This window comes from Anguilla anguilla, chromosome 11 (assembly GCF_013347855.1).
Source record: "Anguilla anguilla isolate fAngAng1 chromosome 11, fAngAng1.pri, whole genome shotgun sequence".
In the NCBI taxonomy this organism is placed as follows: Eukaryota; Metazoa; Chordata; class Actinopteri; order Anguilliformes; family Anguillidae; genus Anguilla; species Anguilla anguilla.
The window spans coordinates 33759343-33775455 of NC_049211.1; the positions used below are offsets into that span (position 1 = coordinate 33759343).

General features: G+C 51.0%; 1 protein-coding gene across 1 annotated transcript in view; it reads left to right on the plus strand.

Moving 5' to 3' along the window:
* Positions 1-16113, plus strand: part of plxna1a (plexin A1a) — a gene marked incomplete at its 5' end in the record, with an annotated part of 177351 nt that overhangs the window by 50229 nt on the left and 111009 nt on the right. The window lies entirely within an intron of this gene.

Sequence of the window (16113 nt, forward strand, 5' to 3'; positions counted from 1 at the left end):
TGTGTGTCTTGTGTTGGGTTGTTTGGCCTGCCTCTTGAGCATGCCCTGATTGATGACCGCGCCCAGAAAGCCTGATCTTCCCTGCAACAAAATTGCCGTGGGCCCAGAGAGAGAACAAGGAGAAGGGCTTTCACCGTAGTGTAGAGCAACAAATGCATTTTGATATTCCGTTCTTCAGTTTTTCCGGAAACGGCACTCTTGAGCTCTGTGTTTCCCTGTCCTTTCCTGCTGGATTCCCCTGTGCCTTATTGACACACGCATTTGGCGGGGGGGGAGGGGGGGGGGGGTGTGGAGACTCTTGTGCTGTGATTGGCTGGCAGAGGGTGCTCGGGCGTGGGCGGGACGTGCGAGAGAATGAGCTCAGAAGCCGCTTTAGCCTGTTCAGTGGCGCAGGGGTTTGGTGGAAAAGTAACGTGGGCATTGGATCAGTGGGTGGTCCCGCCTCCTTGACCCCACCCCTGGCCCTCCCCTCCCCTCCCCTCCCCTCTCCTCTTACCCCTCCCCCTCCCAGCGATGTGTGTGTGTGTGTCGCTGCCCTGTCCGTCAGGGAGGAGCAGGGCCTGATTGAGATGTTGGAGGAGCAGGTGGGGCGCTGTTTTGGCGGGTGCCTCGTCCATTAGCGCGGTAATTGCTCCCGGGGTGTCCCCGGGGACCCATCCGGCTGCAGGGGCACCGTCGAGGGAGGGGTGGAGAGGGCGCGGTCACCCCCCCCCCCCCCCCGCGTCCCGCCATGTTAATGGGAAGGGAGAGACTCTTGTTTTCCCGTTTCTGCCTGAGAATCATCCTCCGTAATGTTGTTTTCCCTTTGACTTCTAGCTTTTTAGGGACGCACATTGTTTGTCCTCCGTTTTTCTCTGGGGTTTTTCTAAATGCACTCAGTGCTACTGCAGTGATACTATTAGGCCTGTGTCAGTGACCAGGTCAGCATTTATCTCTTACCTGCGCTTCAAGCTTCCCTTGCCTGTTCAAGGTTCTTACCGCTTTGTGGCCAGTACAGTACGCGCGTTTGCTTCAGGAATAAATCTTCTCCCAGAATTCCCCCCCCACCCCCCACCCCCCCGCTGTGTTCCCCTACTTCTCTGTCCTCCATGTGCAAAGCCATGTTTTTAGCCAGCCGGCCAACATGCTAACAGTGCGCTCCTGAAAGCCTTGACTGGTCAGTAGCGTTGTAGAGTGGCTGTCTGTAGAATGGAGTTGTCAGGGAGTTGTGGTATTTTCCAAAGTGCTCGAGTTGTGGTGTATTAGACACCCCCACACACACACACACACACACAGACACACGCACACATCCTAGTCCCTGTGTGTAAATAAGAAAAAGTTAGCTGTGCAGTTAAGCGGTTACTGTTATTGCTCTGTAACTGTTGTCACTACATGGCAGTAAAGCAGGTGTGGTTTATGGATGGCAAGAGGAGGCTCCTGTGGTTTGGAAGTTTGCTGGCAGTGATGTTCCATGTGGCGGGGGGGGGGGGGGGGTGTTTGTCACATGGGGCGTCGTCGCGGTTACGGCGGGGAACCCTGTGTTCTCGGCCACCTCTGCAGGAATGCTACCCACAAAGCCCTGCGGTCATGTGACTGACCGCCCTCCACAAAGACTCTTATGTACCGGAGAGAGGGAGAGGGATGGAAAAGAGGGAGAGACAGACACATACAGGGAGAGGGAGAGAGACAGAGGGAGAGACAGACAGACAGAGAGAGAGAGAGAGAGAAAGCAAGACAGATTGAGAGAGGGACAGACAGACAGACAGACATACAGACATACAGACAGAGAGAGAGAGAGAGAGAGAGGCACAGACTGAGAGAGGGAGGGAGGGAGGGAGGGAGGGAGAGAGAGGGTGCTTCAGTATTTGCGCTAATGTACTGAGAGTGGCTGGGGGGCAGATGTGATTTTGGGACTGGGTGAGGGGAGTGGCTGGTGTGGGCGGTGCTTCTGTTCCTGGCAGCCTGGGCTCTGACTCCAGGGCCTTGTGAATGTGGCACACCCTGCACCTTCCTCTCTCTCTTCCTCTCTCAACTTTTTACTAATTCAGCTTGCCTTAATGGCATCAATTGCAAATGTAAATATTGCATATTATTATTATTGTTGTTATTATTAATAATAATGCTAATAATCTTAATAATAATAATCTCCTTTCTCCACCTCTTCTCTCTCTATCTGTGTCTCTCTCCTTCTCTCAGCCTAAAACTGCTGAAAGGGAACTAACCTTTTCCCCCTTTTTTAATCTGCTATTGGTAATATGTCAGACTGGCAATTAGATTGTGAGGTGTAAGTGAAGGGAGCACTCTGGACCGTGTGTGTCTGCGTACTGTGTGTGCCAGCATGCCTGTGTGCTGTGTATGCCTGTGTGTGTGTGTGTGTGTGTGTGTGCCAGCATGCGTGTGTGCTGTGTATGCCCGTGTGTGTGTGTGTGTGTGTGCCAGCATGCGTGTGTGCTGTGTATGCCCGTGTGTGTGTGTGTGTGTGTGTGTGTCCTGTAGGGTGTTAAACGTTATTATTCATGTATTGCTCAGGGGGGAGTTTTAGATGAGAAATCCAGTGGGGAATTGCATGGTTGATAACACCCACCTCCTTTACCCCTCCTCTAACTCCCTCCATCACTCATGTGCCTGCATGGCCTTATTTGCCCTCACTGCCTCCCAGTGCCCCCCCTCTCCACCCCCCGCACGCACGCATGCACACACACACAAACACACACCCTGATGTTTACCAACACAGCATTCAGTTTACTTCTGTTGCCACGGAGAGTCCACACTGCATGACCCAGTAGGAAGGGGGAGGGAGAGAGAGAGAGAGAGAGAGATGGAGAGACAGTGTGAGTCCTCATCTCCGCTGGCTGCAGTCTTCCAGCTCTTTAATCTGCCTTTTAAATGGGCTTTATCCTCACCTTCAGTCTACATCAGTGGATTTGAGCGTGTGGAGGGGCTGTTTGAGGGGTCCCCTCTCCTGGGGGATTACACGCTCAGTCAGTGCGCATAGACGTGCACCGGCCCGGCTCAGCTGACCCCACCCACACCCCCACCCCCACCCCACCCACACCCACACCCCACCCCTTTGCCCCTCTTACTCTACTCTCTTTCTTTCCTGCCTTTTCCAGTGCAGTGCAGTGATTGGGTTTAATTTCATTATGGTCTGCCCTAATCTGTGTGTGTGTGTGTGTGCGCGCTTGCATGGTTGTGTGTGCATGCATGCATGCGTGCATACGTCTGTGCATATGTGGGTGCGCGTGTGTGCATGAATTTGTGCGTGTGTGTATGTGTGTACGTGCATGTGTGTGTGTTGCTTACCTGTGTGTGTGAGTGTGTGAATGCAGTGTGTTCATTGCTTTGATGAGCTCCCCTCCCACACTACTCCACACACGCTGGGACGGTGACTCTGTTGATCGATCTCGCAGACAAAGGAGTCGGCCTCGGTCTGAGTCCGGCCTGCAGCATCACCCCCAGACCACCAATAGAGCGCTCGCTACACGCAGCCTAGCTAGCATCTGGTGAAGGCGTTGGGTGGGGGGGCTTGGGTGTCTGAAATCAATAGCGTTTGTGGCTGAGGGGATAGGGAGGTAGGGGGGCTGGTGTTGAACAGATGTCAGCTTGTGTGAGATGAGGCGGGGGGGGGGGGGGAGAGGGAGGGGGGGGGGGGGGTTGCTAATGGACCTGTCCCCTATCAGAGTCCTCAGCTATTACCCCTCTCTCTGCAGCGCCTCCGATTACCAGATACGGACGTCCTTATCCACTCTCTTCTCTCACATTTGTGCGTTTTCCGCTTTTGTCATGTGGGATTTGAGCCCACACTGCGCCGGTTTCGACTGTTTTCAGGGTCTTAAATCTACGGAGTGGAGTCACTCTTCAGCAGTTATCCAAATCTCCCAGGCTGCAAATCTTTCAGTACTTTTTCTGTGGCTTGATCTGTCGCGGGGATAGTTGGCTGTGATTGATGGGCCAGTCGGTCATGCTAATGCTATAATTGATGATCCTGCTACTTGTCATTGCACTGGCACTGATTCTAAGGGGCCTGCTAGACCTTTAAATAGATGTAATGTACTGTGATTTTGGTGCGTGCTAGCATGCACACACACACACACACACACACACACATACAGACATGCACACACACACACACCCACACACATACAGACATGCACGCACACGCGCACACACACACACACACACGCCCACCCACATACGAACATTCTCTCTCTGAAGTCACACTTGCCACGGGTGAGAGTGTCTGCTCAGGGGATGTGCTGTAATGTGAAAGTGGGCCTTTGGGTTTTAAACTCCCTGGGCCCGTAAGGAAGGCTTGGGTCCTTAGGGAGCGAAAGGAATCCTGCTGCATCCTGAATCTGCCCCAGTTCACACGCTCTGTTTTTACTTCCAGCTACAGCCTCATACTGAGCCAGGCTAGGGCCTCCACACAGACAGGCTACAGCCCCGTACTGAGAGCCAGACTAGGGCCTCCACACACAGGCTACAGCCCCGTACTGAGAGCCAGACTAGGGCCTCCACACAGACAGGCTACAGCCCCGTACTGAGAGCCAGACTAGGGCCTCCACACAGGCTACAGCCCCGTACTGAGAGCCAGACTAGGGCCTCCACACACAGGCTACAGCCCCGTACTGAGAGCCAGACTAGGGCCTCCACACAGGCTACAGCCCCGTACTGAGAGCCATGCTAGGGCCTCCACACAGGCTACAGCCCCGTACTGAGAGCCATGCTAGGGCCTCCACACACACAGGCTACAGCCCCGTACTGAGAGCCAGACTAGGGCCTCCACACAGGCTACAGCCCCGTACTGAGAGCCATGCTAGGGCCTCCACACAGGCTACAGCCCCGTACTGAGAGCCATGCTAGGGCCTCCACACAGGCTACAGCCCCGTACTGAGAGCCAGACTAGGGCCTCCACACAGGCTACAGCCCCGTACTGAGAGCCAGACTAGGGCCTCCACACAGGCTACAGCCCCGTACTGAGAGCCAGACTAGGGCCTCCACACAGGCTACAGCCCCGTACTGAGAGCCAGACTAGGGCCTCCACACAGGCTACAGCCCCGTACTGAGAGCCAGACTAGGGCCTCCACACACACAGGTTACAGCTGAGTCCAACAGCAACCTCATGAACGTTTTTCGGGGTTACCCCAGGTCATGCTGAGCGCCCAGCTGCCGCCCCATTGCACCTCAGCGCTGCGTGTGGGAGGGGGGATCTCTGGCCCCTCCCTGCTGCAAGCCCCCCGATGCTCTGATGTGTTAACTTCATTGTGGTGGGCGAGGATTAGCCCTGGGTATTAAACGCGTTCTGTAGAAAAGAGCCATTGTCTGCACTCAGTGCTTAAGAGACGCTGTGTGTGTGCGTGTGTGTACGTGTGTGTGTGTGTGTTTGTGTGTGCCTGTGTGTACGTGCGTGTACCTGTGTGTCTGTGTGCATGTGCGTATGTGTGTCTGTTTGTTTGTTGATCTGATCTCCCACTAACCAGTCCAGACCGGCCACCTTGGCAGTGCTTGCGGTCACAGCAGCTAGCATGATGGGCACTGACACGGGCAGTGACACGAGCACTGGGGGGCGGGGTTTAAATATGGCTCAGGCTGGCGATGCCCCAAACACTGCTAAGGGAATGGAGTTAGCAGTAGGATATGTACTATCTCCCCAAATCCACAAAAACACTCACAGACACACACTCAAACAGACATGCACACACAAACACACACACACACACACGCACAGACAGACACACACACAACATGCAAGCACCCACACACAACATACACGCAATCATGCAAACACACGCAGGCACAGATACACACTAAGCGCTAATCTAGCTTCTGATAGTAATCTGAAATGAGGCTTTTTTTAATCAACCTCTGAATTGGATAGTTAGATCTGTTAAGACTTCGAGTGAGAGATATATATTTTTTTACTTTACGAAGCCCAACTCATGTTCTTTAGGAGGAGTTTAAGCGAATGGGGGAGTGGCACGCAGTCACATGTCTTTACGCATTCTGCTCTCTCTGTCCCGCCGGAGCCGCTGGAACTTCCTGTCAGCGGCTTAATTCCTTCAGCAGGCCCAGCGTTATCAAGCAACCCCCCCCCCCCCCCCCCACTCCCCACTCCCTCCGTCGGCAACATGGAAAAGTTTCATTACAGCGCACGCCCGGGTCTTTACACATTCTGCTTAAAGGGAGATGGATGCGCTGCGACCTTCCTGTCGCTACCGCTGTCTCTGGTTCCAGCTCCCTATCGCTACCGCTGTCTCTGGTTCCAGCTCCCTATCGCTACCGCTGTCTCTGGTTCCAGCTCCCTATCGCGACCGCTGTCTCTGGTTCCAGCTCCCTATCGCTACCGCTGTCTCTGGTTCCAGCTCCCTATCGCTACCGCTGTCTCTGGTTCCAGCTCCCTATCGCGACCGCTGTCTCTGGTTCCAGCTCCCTATCGCTACCGCTGTCTCTGGTTCCAGCTCCCTATCGCTACCGCTGTCTCTGGTTCCAGCTCCCTATCGCGACCGCTGTCTCTGGTTCCAGCTCCCTATCGCGACCGCTGTCTCTGGTTCCAGCTCCCTATCGCGACCGCTGTCTCTGGTTCCAGCTCCCTATCGCGACCGCTGTCTCTGGTTCCAGCTCCCTATCGCTACGGCTGTCTCTGGTTCCAGCTCCCTATCGCTACGGCTGTCTCTGGTTCCAGCTCCCTATCGCGACCGCTGTCTCTGGTTCCAGCTCCCTATCGCGACCGCTGTCTCTGGTTCCAGCTCCCTATCGCGACCGCTGTCTCTGGTTCCAGCTCCCTATCGCTACGGCTGTCTCTGGTTCCAGCTCCCTATCGCTACGGCTGTCTCTGGTTCCAGCTCCCTCTCCTGCTCTCTCCGCCTTTATGACGCTAGTTCGGTTAGCACGTTCAGCGCTATCGGCGGATGCGGAGACCAACCTTGAGCGCACTTTGAAGGCGGGCTAAAATTTTAAAGGGCTAATTCCTTTTGTGCCTTTGCGAGTAGAAAAATGAGGGCAGGCTGAAGTCAGACGGGAGGTTGGTCTGATAAAGTGAAGGAGCTCGTGGGTCTGCTCCCCAAATGCAGATTAACAGAGGATTGAAAGAGATTGGTGATGCTTAAACAACGATGTGGGTTGATCTCTCTCTCTCTTCCTACACCCTGCTGATCGCATCATTGAGAGGTTACAAATTACTTCCAGGTTGAGACGTCGAAGGAGGAGGTTGAACCCGGGGGGGGGGGGGGGGGGTCGAGAGGTGAGACGCATCAAAGAGGGGACTGTGTGTGTGTGTGTGTGGGGTGTGGGGGGGGGTCACATATGGTCAGAAACGATGAGACAGGCATTGTTTTCAAAACAGGGCGAGATGCACATTACGGGGGGTTTGTTGAATTGAAGGTCTTTGTCTGGAACGTCTCAGGCTGCATTGGAAGAACAGGGCTCGGAAAATGGTGGGCGTATTTTTGAGTGGGAGACGAAAGCGTATACTGATGAAAATATAGTAATTCCCACTTGAGAATAATGCAAAAGTGAGTTTTGTGAGTCACAACATGTGAGTCGTCATGATTTACCTCAATGCACAGTTCAGGAATTCTGGATATATTTGGAGTCACTAAGGGGCACCAGGGTGAACTGCTTGCTTTTTTCTTCACGGGTCTTTAGTAGTACTGTATCTCACCCTCAGATTCTGCACACTTGCTGTCCAGACATTTATTATCCAGAACATGTATAACTTTACTTGCTTTATATATATATATATGATCTCTCAGTATTTCAGACTAAGGAGAACAACTTTTTTGTGTTTTCGCCACGATAATTGCATTTGTGGCTTTTTACTGCCTAAATTATGAATATAAACTAATCTAATAGCATCGTTATTGGCACAAGGGTCTTGCTCCATTTACGCCATTTTCCAAGTCTCTGTGATGCTCACATCTGGAGGTGTAAAGCCTTAAGTAGAACACCCCCTAAATGGGCGAGGATTGGCCATGTTTGGCACGCGTGCTAAGGGGTTAACATGTCCCTTTGTTTAGAATCTACTCATTGGCGTCTGGCTTCTACGGTAAATCTGTCTCATTGTGCACAGTGCAGGGCAGCGCTGTGGTGTGCCGGCTTTCTGTGGCTTAGTTGCTTTTGACAGGGCAGAACAAGCCAGTCAGGGACATTTTTAATTCAGCTGTTGACTGGAGAGCTCAGCAAGTGAAGGAACGGCCTCCTCTCCTCCCCCACCCCCCCCCACCCCACCCCCCCCCCCCCCGCCAAAATACCGTCCTGGTAACTCCGTCTGAAGCAATGCCCTCTGAGCAGGCGGGAGAAGAAGAAAAAAAACTGCTTTTCTTTGTGAGCGGTGACAGATTTATTGAGCGCAGACGGGAGGGAGAAAGAAGGTGAAACAGGCGGAAGTGGAGTGTTGCGTTTCAGAGCCCCGCTAACGGCGCTGAGCGGGCGCGGCGCGGAACCGAAGCCGTCTTTCGTCACCCGTTCCGCGTTCCAGCGACTCTCCTGTTCCCAGAAGTCGGCTTTTACGAGACTAACGTTGGCCCCTGCTTTCTTTCTAGCCGCGGACCGACCGCTTCGTCTCCTGGGTTTCTGGCGGAAACTCGCCCCTCGTTTAGAAAACCTGCGTGTGGCCCGGTCGCCACGGGGACACGGCTTTCCCGCGGCCGCCCCCCCCCCCCGCACGCCGTCCTGAGCGTCGCTGACCCGCGGTCTTTTGTCGGCACGGTAACGCACGCACGTGCGGTTTGATTGGGCCTGACCCGTGTGTCAGCTGTGAGACACATCGTCGTCCCCCTGCGCCCCCCCCACCCTCCGATCCCCCACCTCCCCGAGCCGAAGGGTGTGAGCCTCGCCCCGGGGGGACGGGCCCCGCGGTTTGGGTGATCTCCGGGCCCGCGGTCAGGTTACCGCTAAGAGGAAAATGAAATTGATGGTAAATCGTCTGATTGATCGGCTGAGGCCTCGCTGTAACCGTATAGGCTGCGCTCCGGAAAATTAATTGGTCTTTTTTTTTTAGTTTTTGGGGGTTGGGGGTGGGGTTAGGGGTACTGTCAGGTGTCAGGAGACGCAGGGTGTCAGTTTGAGCGAGGAACGGTGGGTGGAGACTGACAGTGACGGACAGGAGGGGTCGTTGGGATTCGGGGGGGGGGGCGGTGATGACATGATTAGCTTTGCTCATATGTCTGCGTAAGTGCAGCTGGGGTCAGATTTCAGAAGGCTGTTTTTAATGCGTCTGAAAGCGATGCTTTGTGGCTGCTTATTTGGTGTGACAGCTGGCTTTCCGCAGAATTTCAATTTATTTTTTCTTATTAATCATTTGAAGCCCTTTGAAGTTTAGGTCCAGTGTTGAGTTTCTTTAAAGGATGTTGTGGTGTGTGTGTGTCTGTGTCTGTGGGTATGTGTGTTTCTGCGTGTGCATGTGTGTGTGCATGTACGTGTGTGTGTGTGTGTGTGTGCGTGCATGTACGTGCGTGTGTGTGTGTGTGTGTGTGTGTCTGTTCATGCATGCATACGTGTGTGTGGGTCTGTTGGTAAAGATGGATTTTCTGAAGTGGGAATGCTAACCGCAAGCTTCCCTGTCTTGCTCTTTTTCCTGTGTTCTCTCTGGACTTCATTGTGGTCTCCATTATGGGGGGTTTGGGGTTATATGTGTCTTTGAGTAGGACAGTGGAAGTGGAGGTGATTGTGGTGGTGGGGGGAGGTGGTGGAGGGTCATGATAGAGGGACTGGGGTAGAGTTGTAGGGGAGAGGAGAATGTTGTCCTTGTACTGTTTCAAAGCCTCACGGGGCTGGGCATGACCGAGGGTTCGAATGACAGGCCTTACAGATAGAGAAACCGCATACGTACCCAGCATCCCAACCACGCCCCCTCTGTGACATCACCCCTTGTGATTTACGGCCATTTCATTTAATTACATAGCGCTCGAGTTTACATGGCATTAATGCAGAGCAGAGCAGAGAAAGGTCAAGGAAGGATTCGGGAATGCGCGTGGGGGTGGGGGGATTGTTAAAAAAAAAAAAAAAACCAGACTTGGTTAGGATCTGGCTTTGTTTAATTATGTATGTCCGCTTTAAATGGTAATTTGAGGCATCGCTGGTCCTGTAACCAGCCCTGCAGTCCCAGAGGGAGCAGTCTTATCACTTCTTTTGTAATTACAGATCTGAACGCCGCGCCGAGCGGATCTGAACGCCGTGCTAAGGCGCTCTCTGTCCCTGTAATCAGACGGACTACCAGCAGAGCCGGGCTCGCCTGGTCTCCCCAGTTTAGCAGCTTTCACAGTACACATGTTTTACTTTCAGCGGCCGTACAATGGGACAGCTTTGTCTTAGCTTTGTGTGTGTGTATGTGTGTGTGTGTTTTCCGGGGGCCATATACCAGTCTCCTGGGTCCATCCAATTGTGGGATCGGCTTCCTCCTTAGCTGGAATGCAATGGAGTTTGAAAAGAACTCTTGTTCAGGTGGCTGTGTGTGTGTGTGTGTGAGAGAGAGAGAGAGAGTGAGAGAAAAGGGGGGGGGAAGAGCGATAGGGAGGGAGGAAAAGAGCCAGAGAAAGACTTTTTTGTGACTTAACTTCCCACCTCACTTTTGTTTACAAATACACCCATCCACCCTCATGTTGCAAAGAATTTGTCAGCTTCCTCACTTAGTTCATCATACGTCCACTTTCCCCTCCACTGCCCTTAATCTTGTTACAACTTGTCAACCAGATTGACATTTTTGCTTTGCCTGCTAACAGTGTACCTTGGCCCAAAAACGAAAAGTGCATTTGTAAATGAGAGAGGGAGGAGGGAGTGAGAGAGGGAGGGAAAGAATGAGAGAGAGAGCTTCCTGAAAGCTGTGCTGGGGGTAAAACATGATATTGTATAAAGCTATGTACACAGGCAGTAAGTGGCATAAAAATTGGCAACAAAAGTACAGATCTTTTCATCCAGGGGCGTGGAGTGAGACAGGGCTGCAACCTGAGCCCAACACCATTCAACAGTTACATTAACAAATTGCTACTTTGTGAGAGCGATCTTCAGTCACTGGCCTCATGCTACAGGATGAAGAAGCAAACTCCTACTCTATGGAGATGACCTGGTTCTGCTGTCGTCCACAGCGCAGAGGTTACAGCACCGCCTAGTTCTGCTGGAGAAATACCTTCAGACCTGGGCCCTGACAGTAAATATGAAAAAGGTCAAAATGATTTTCCAAATTAAAGATCCACATCTTTGATACATATCATTTAATAATTGGGACAAAACTCTAAGAACACTGAACACATTACTTTTTTGGGCTGAACAGAAGTTAATAAATGAACTGAAAGAGAAAGAACACGAGATATTCTTCAAAGAGAAAAGAGCTGCACTTTGTCACCCAAACTGAGAAATAAAAAGAAATTAGAGAACGCCTTTTTTGAAAATTAAAAACAATTCACCAGACTTCTTGACCCCGCCTTCCCAACCCAATTATTAGTCCTCCTCGGAGAGGAAAGGTTCTGTGCAAATTGGGCAGCATAATATGTAGCTGCCTGCCACAGACGTAGGGACAGCAGTGACCCCTAACCCCCACCGATTATTATGTTTTTATTTTAATTATATTGTCTTTTTGTAATACGCTTTTCCACTCTTTTAATCATTAGTGTTATTGTTGTTATTACTACTGGAACTATTAAATTTTTTTATAGTTTAAGCCTTTGTTCGTTATTATGATTGATTATTATGCTTTGTATGCATGTTAAAATATGTCATGTCTTTTGAAAAATATTGAGAGTGGGAGAATTGCAGAGGGAGGGAAGGGGAAACTAGAAGGAGAGGAGGATGGGGGGGAGAGAGAGAGAGAGGGATAGAAAGAGAGAGAGAGAGGGAGATAGAGGGAGAGGAGGATAGGGAGAGCGAGAGGGAGAGACCTAGAGGGAGAGATGTTTTCCCCTGTAGGAACATGCTGGTGGCCTACATAATCCCCTGTCAGACAGAGCTATGAAATGGCCTCTTGTGGTTTTTATCAGCCCCCCACCCCCCCCACCCCCTAGGTGACCCATGTGCAGATAGGATAGGCAATTGATGTTTGGAGCGTTCCCGGTGATTAATCCGGCTGTCGGGAGCTCGTCCGCTCCTAGGGGATGATTTTCCTCATAAATCTGGGGCAGCGTAAGCCAATCACAGGGATCAGAAAGCTGCAGACCAGCCGGGCCGAGCCTCCACAGTCAGTACACCTCCACAGTCAGTAAACTGCACTGGACTACCCAGATGGTACTTACAATAATCTCCCACCCAAGAAAGAAGAAAAACGCATATACACATCCGTACATACTCATGGTGTATACACGCAACTCACATTAGATAACTTCCTCTCTTTCCCTTGCCCACTCTCTCTCTAACTTTATCTATAGCTCAGGAGGTAAGACCGATTGTCTGGTAGTCGGAGGGTTGCCGGTTCAAACCCCACCCTGGGCATGTCGAAGTGTCCTTGAGCAAGACACCTAACCCCTAACCTCTAACTGCTCTGGCGAATGAGAGGCATCAATTGTAAAGCGCTTTGGATAAAAGCGCTATATAAATGCAGTCCATTTACCATCTTACTCAATCCATCTCTCGCTCTTAAAAAACACACACACACACACATGCACACGCACAGAGATTTAGATCCTGACCCATTAGAGATGCAGTCCCTCTTGGTGAAATAAGGCTTCCCAGCATGCAACAAGCCTTGCAATACCATAGTGCACTGCCCTGCCCAGGATAACAGTGACCAGAGCGGTGGTATTCGGCTGTAAAGCACTCTATGGTGTCTGTGTGACTACATGGTATAGGTCAGACCGTAACAGGAAAAAAAGAGAAGGGAAGTGGGTGGGGAATGGGTAATGGGAATGATAACTTCAACAGCACCTTCACTTCCCGTCTGCCTATCTAAAGCTAACTAACCTGGCTAGTCTTTTAAGGCTTACTGGGTACAGGGCAGCTTTGAATGCTGAGCTTTGGGACAATTAATCTGTAGGTTGAGACCAAGAGTCCGAATAGTGTACCCCCAACAGAGATATAAAATTCCACCCAGAGTTACTTTAAAAAATAATAAAGGAAAAATGACAAAGCAAAATAACAAAACAGTGTTCCGATGGAATGATTCATAATCCAGCAGAGAGCGCTCTGACTGGAGTCACTATTTGGCGAGTAGAGGCAATACAGGAGTCAAGGTCGAATTGAACGAGTCAATGGTCAATGGTATCAAGTCGAACAAAACAAGGCGAAACGTGCAAAGTTAACAAAGCAATCACAATCCATGAGTACCGAGCACAGAATTTGAAGCGCTAGTCTTCACTGGTGAATGGCGAACAGCGTCTATTTTCAAACCGAGTAACCGGAGACGGAAACACTGGACTGGAAGAGCACCAGACACGCGCAGCAGAGACCTGTAAACACAAAACTTACAGCTGAGATCGTAACAGTCTGAGTGGACATTAACACAGACACTGTTAATGCGTACGTTACAGTAGCACTGGGAAAAACCCATCACTGAGGTTGTGTGAGGTGACACTGAAAATGAAAAACTGAGTTTCTGGGACATATCCAATTTGGGGTGTGCCGTTTGCGAGCCGTAGTTTCCCTGAGTCAACGCGTGTATTTCCAGAACCTTCCGCATGCCCCTGGGCCACGTCTGTGATGGGGGGTTTCTGGACTCGGATATTCCCGATGAATTCGTGGACTCTGCCCGCACTGAAATTTCACGGCATGTCCTGGGACGTGGATGCCCAGTTGTCGGGTCCTTTATGCCAGGTTCCTCCGTACACAAAATCCCGTCCGCTTCCCACACAGAACTGTGGTTTCTGACACCGACACGTCCTCCACGCGACAGGAAATGTGTCCCTTTTCAGATTTGTGTCCGCCCCGTGAATGCGCCTTTTCCTGCAGCGCGAACTAATTCTTTAATAGTGTGGCAAGATAAAAATGGCACAATTAGAAACAGAAAATGAGTATAATAGTAACACAGTCTAAATCTCGCATTCAAATCCAAATATGCTGTGTTTGCCAGTAGATTTGCATAGCAAAAGCATCAAAGTACACAAATGAAATGAACACGAACCTCGCTCTCCCTCCCACGCAACCCAAGCTGACAGGAATTTAACCAACGATTTAAGGAACCTGTCACACTTATGAATGAGCCTCTCTCCCTGTCTCTCCCTCTCTCCATTTTGGAGGACATTTTATTGGCATGGCACAGGACAGTAGAGGTGACAAGGGAACGGAAAATGGCAGTTTAATTATGCAGCTCAACTCCTGACAGTTGCCATTATTATTACCTGTTAACAATAGCAGGAGTTTAATGGTGTGCATAATGTACACAGGCATGAGGCGGTTACTCTTGTTTTGCTTTTGCGATAGCATCCGTCTGGCCATCTCTCTCTCTCTCTGTCTCTCTCTCTCTCTCTCTCTCTCTCTCTCTCTGTCTCTCTCTCTCTGTCTCTCTCTCTTGCTCGCTCTCTCTCTCTCTCCCTCTCCATCTCCATCTCCATCTCTCTGTCTCTCTCTCTTTTCTCTCTCTCTCTCTCTCTCTCTCTCTCTGTCTCTCTCTCTCTCTCTCCCTCTCTCTTCCCCTCTCCATCTCCATCTCTCTGTCTCTCTCTCTCTGTATTGGATGGCTGCCTGGGTCTTCTGTAGGTCATGAGAAGCTCTGGGTAAGTTTGTGTACTCTCGGGGGAGAGAGAGGAAACGGTGGCTTCTTGCATTGGTTAGAGGGACAGAAAGACAGACTATTCTGTGGAAAATAGTGTGACACAAATGCCTCATACAAATACACACCCCTACACACACACACACACAAATGCACAGTGTTTTACTCCATCCACTGAAGTGAGAGGAGTCCAGCTGTGGAATGTGGTCCCAGGGAAGCTGTAATTCCTCAAATCTGACTGCTAGCTCGCTACACCCTGACTAGATCACTATGCCCTGACTGGCCTGCTAGGGCTTGGCTAGCTTGTTATAGCCTGACTAGCCTGCTACAGCTCTGCTAGCTCACTACATCCTGACTAGTTGCTAAAGTTTGGGTAGCTCACTACAGCCTTAATAGATTGCTACAGCCTGGCTAGCTCGCTACAGTTTGGGTAGCCCACTATAGCCTGGCTAGCTTGGTACAGCCTGGCTAGCTTTGAATACCTCACTGCAGCCTGGCTAGCCCACTACAGGCTGACTATCTCGCTATAGTTTGGTTAGCCCTCTATAGCCTAGCTAGCTCTCTAGAGTTTGGTAGAGCACGTGGCTGAGTGAAGTTCACCAGGGCTGGAAAGCCGCTGCCGTTTCCTGTTGCTGTAATGCGACTCATGTAACATAACACTTAGTTTTGTTAAAGTATTACTCAAGTGCCTGGGTAGTTCTCACTGCTTCCTGATTGATTGCAGTGTTGAAAATGTTTGCTTGTGGGCCCTACTCTGAACGAAAGGGAATCGTTTCAATACTCAAGTGAGTCGTAAATGGTGCATAAACACTATGATGCATGCGCGCGCTCGTGTGTGTGTGCGCGTTCGTGCTTGCGTGTGCGAGTGTTTATGCATGCGTGTGTCTGCGTGCGTGTTAATATGCACGTGCTTGTGCGTGTGTTTGTGTGTGTGTGTGTTAAGGGATTCCTGCCAGTCATGTCATCTCTGAATGAGACAGATGGTAGGAAAGAAGCGTTGGTTAACTACCCGTAAAAAGACGTACTTAAACAGAGCCTCCACTGTTAGCCGCGGGATTTCTTCAGAGCTCGGTTTTGTTTTTGTTTTTTTAGAGAATCTTCACAGGAGTAGCTGTTCCCACACCTTCCTGTCATTTTCCTCATCAGTCAAACAGATTGTATGCACTGTAAGCCCCTGAAGGGGGTGGGGGGGGGGGGGGGTTGTGTGTGTGTGTGTGTGTCTGCGTGTGTGTGTGCGTGTGTGTCTGTGTGTGTGTCTGTGTGTGTGTGTGTGCGTGTGTGCTTGTGTGTGTGTCTGTGTGTGCTTGTGTGTGTGTGTCTGTGTGTGTGCGTGTTTGTGCTTGTGTGTGTGTCTGTGCATGTGCGTGTGTGTGCTTGTGTGTGTGTGTCTGTGTGTGTGCATGCATGCATGCGTATGTGTGTGTCTTTGTGCGTGCATCATGTATGTCTGTGTTTGTGGGTGCGTGTGCGCATGTGTGTCTGTGGGTTCGTGCTTGCGTGCATGC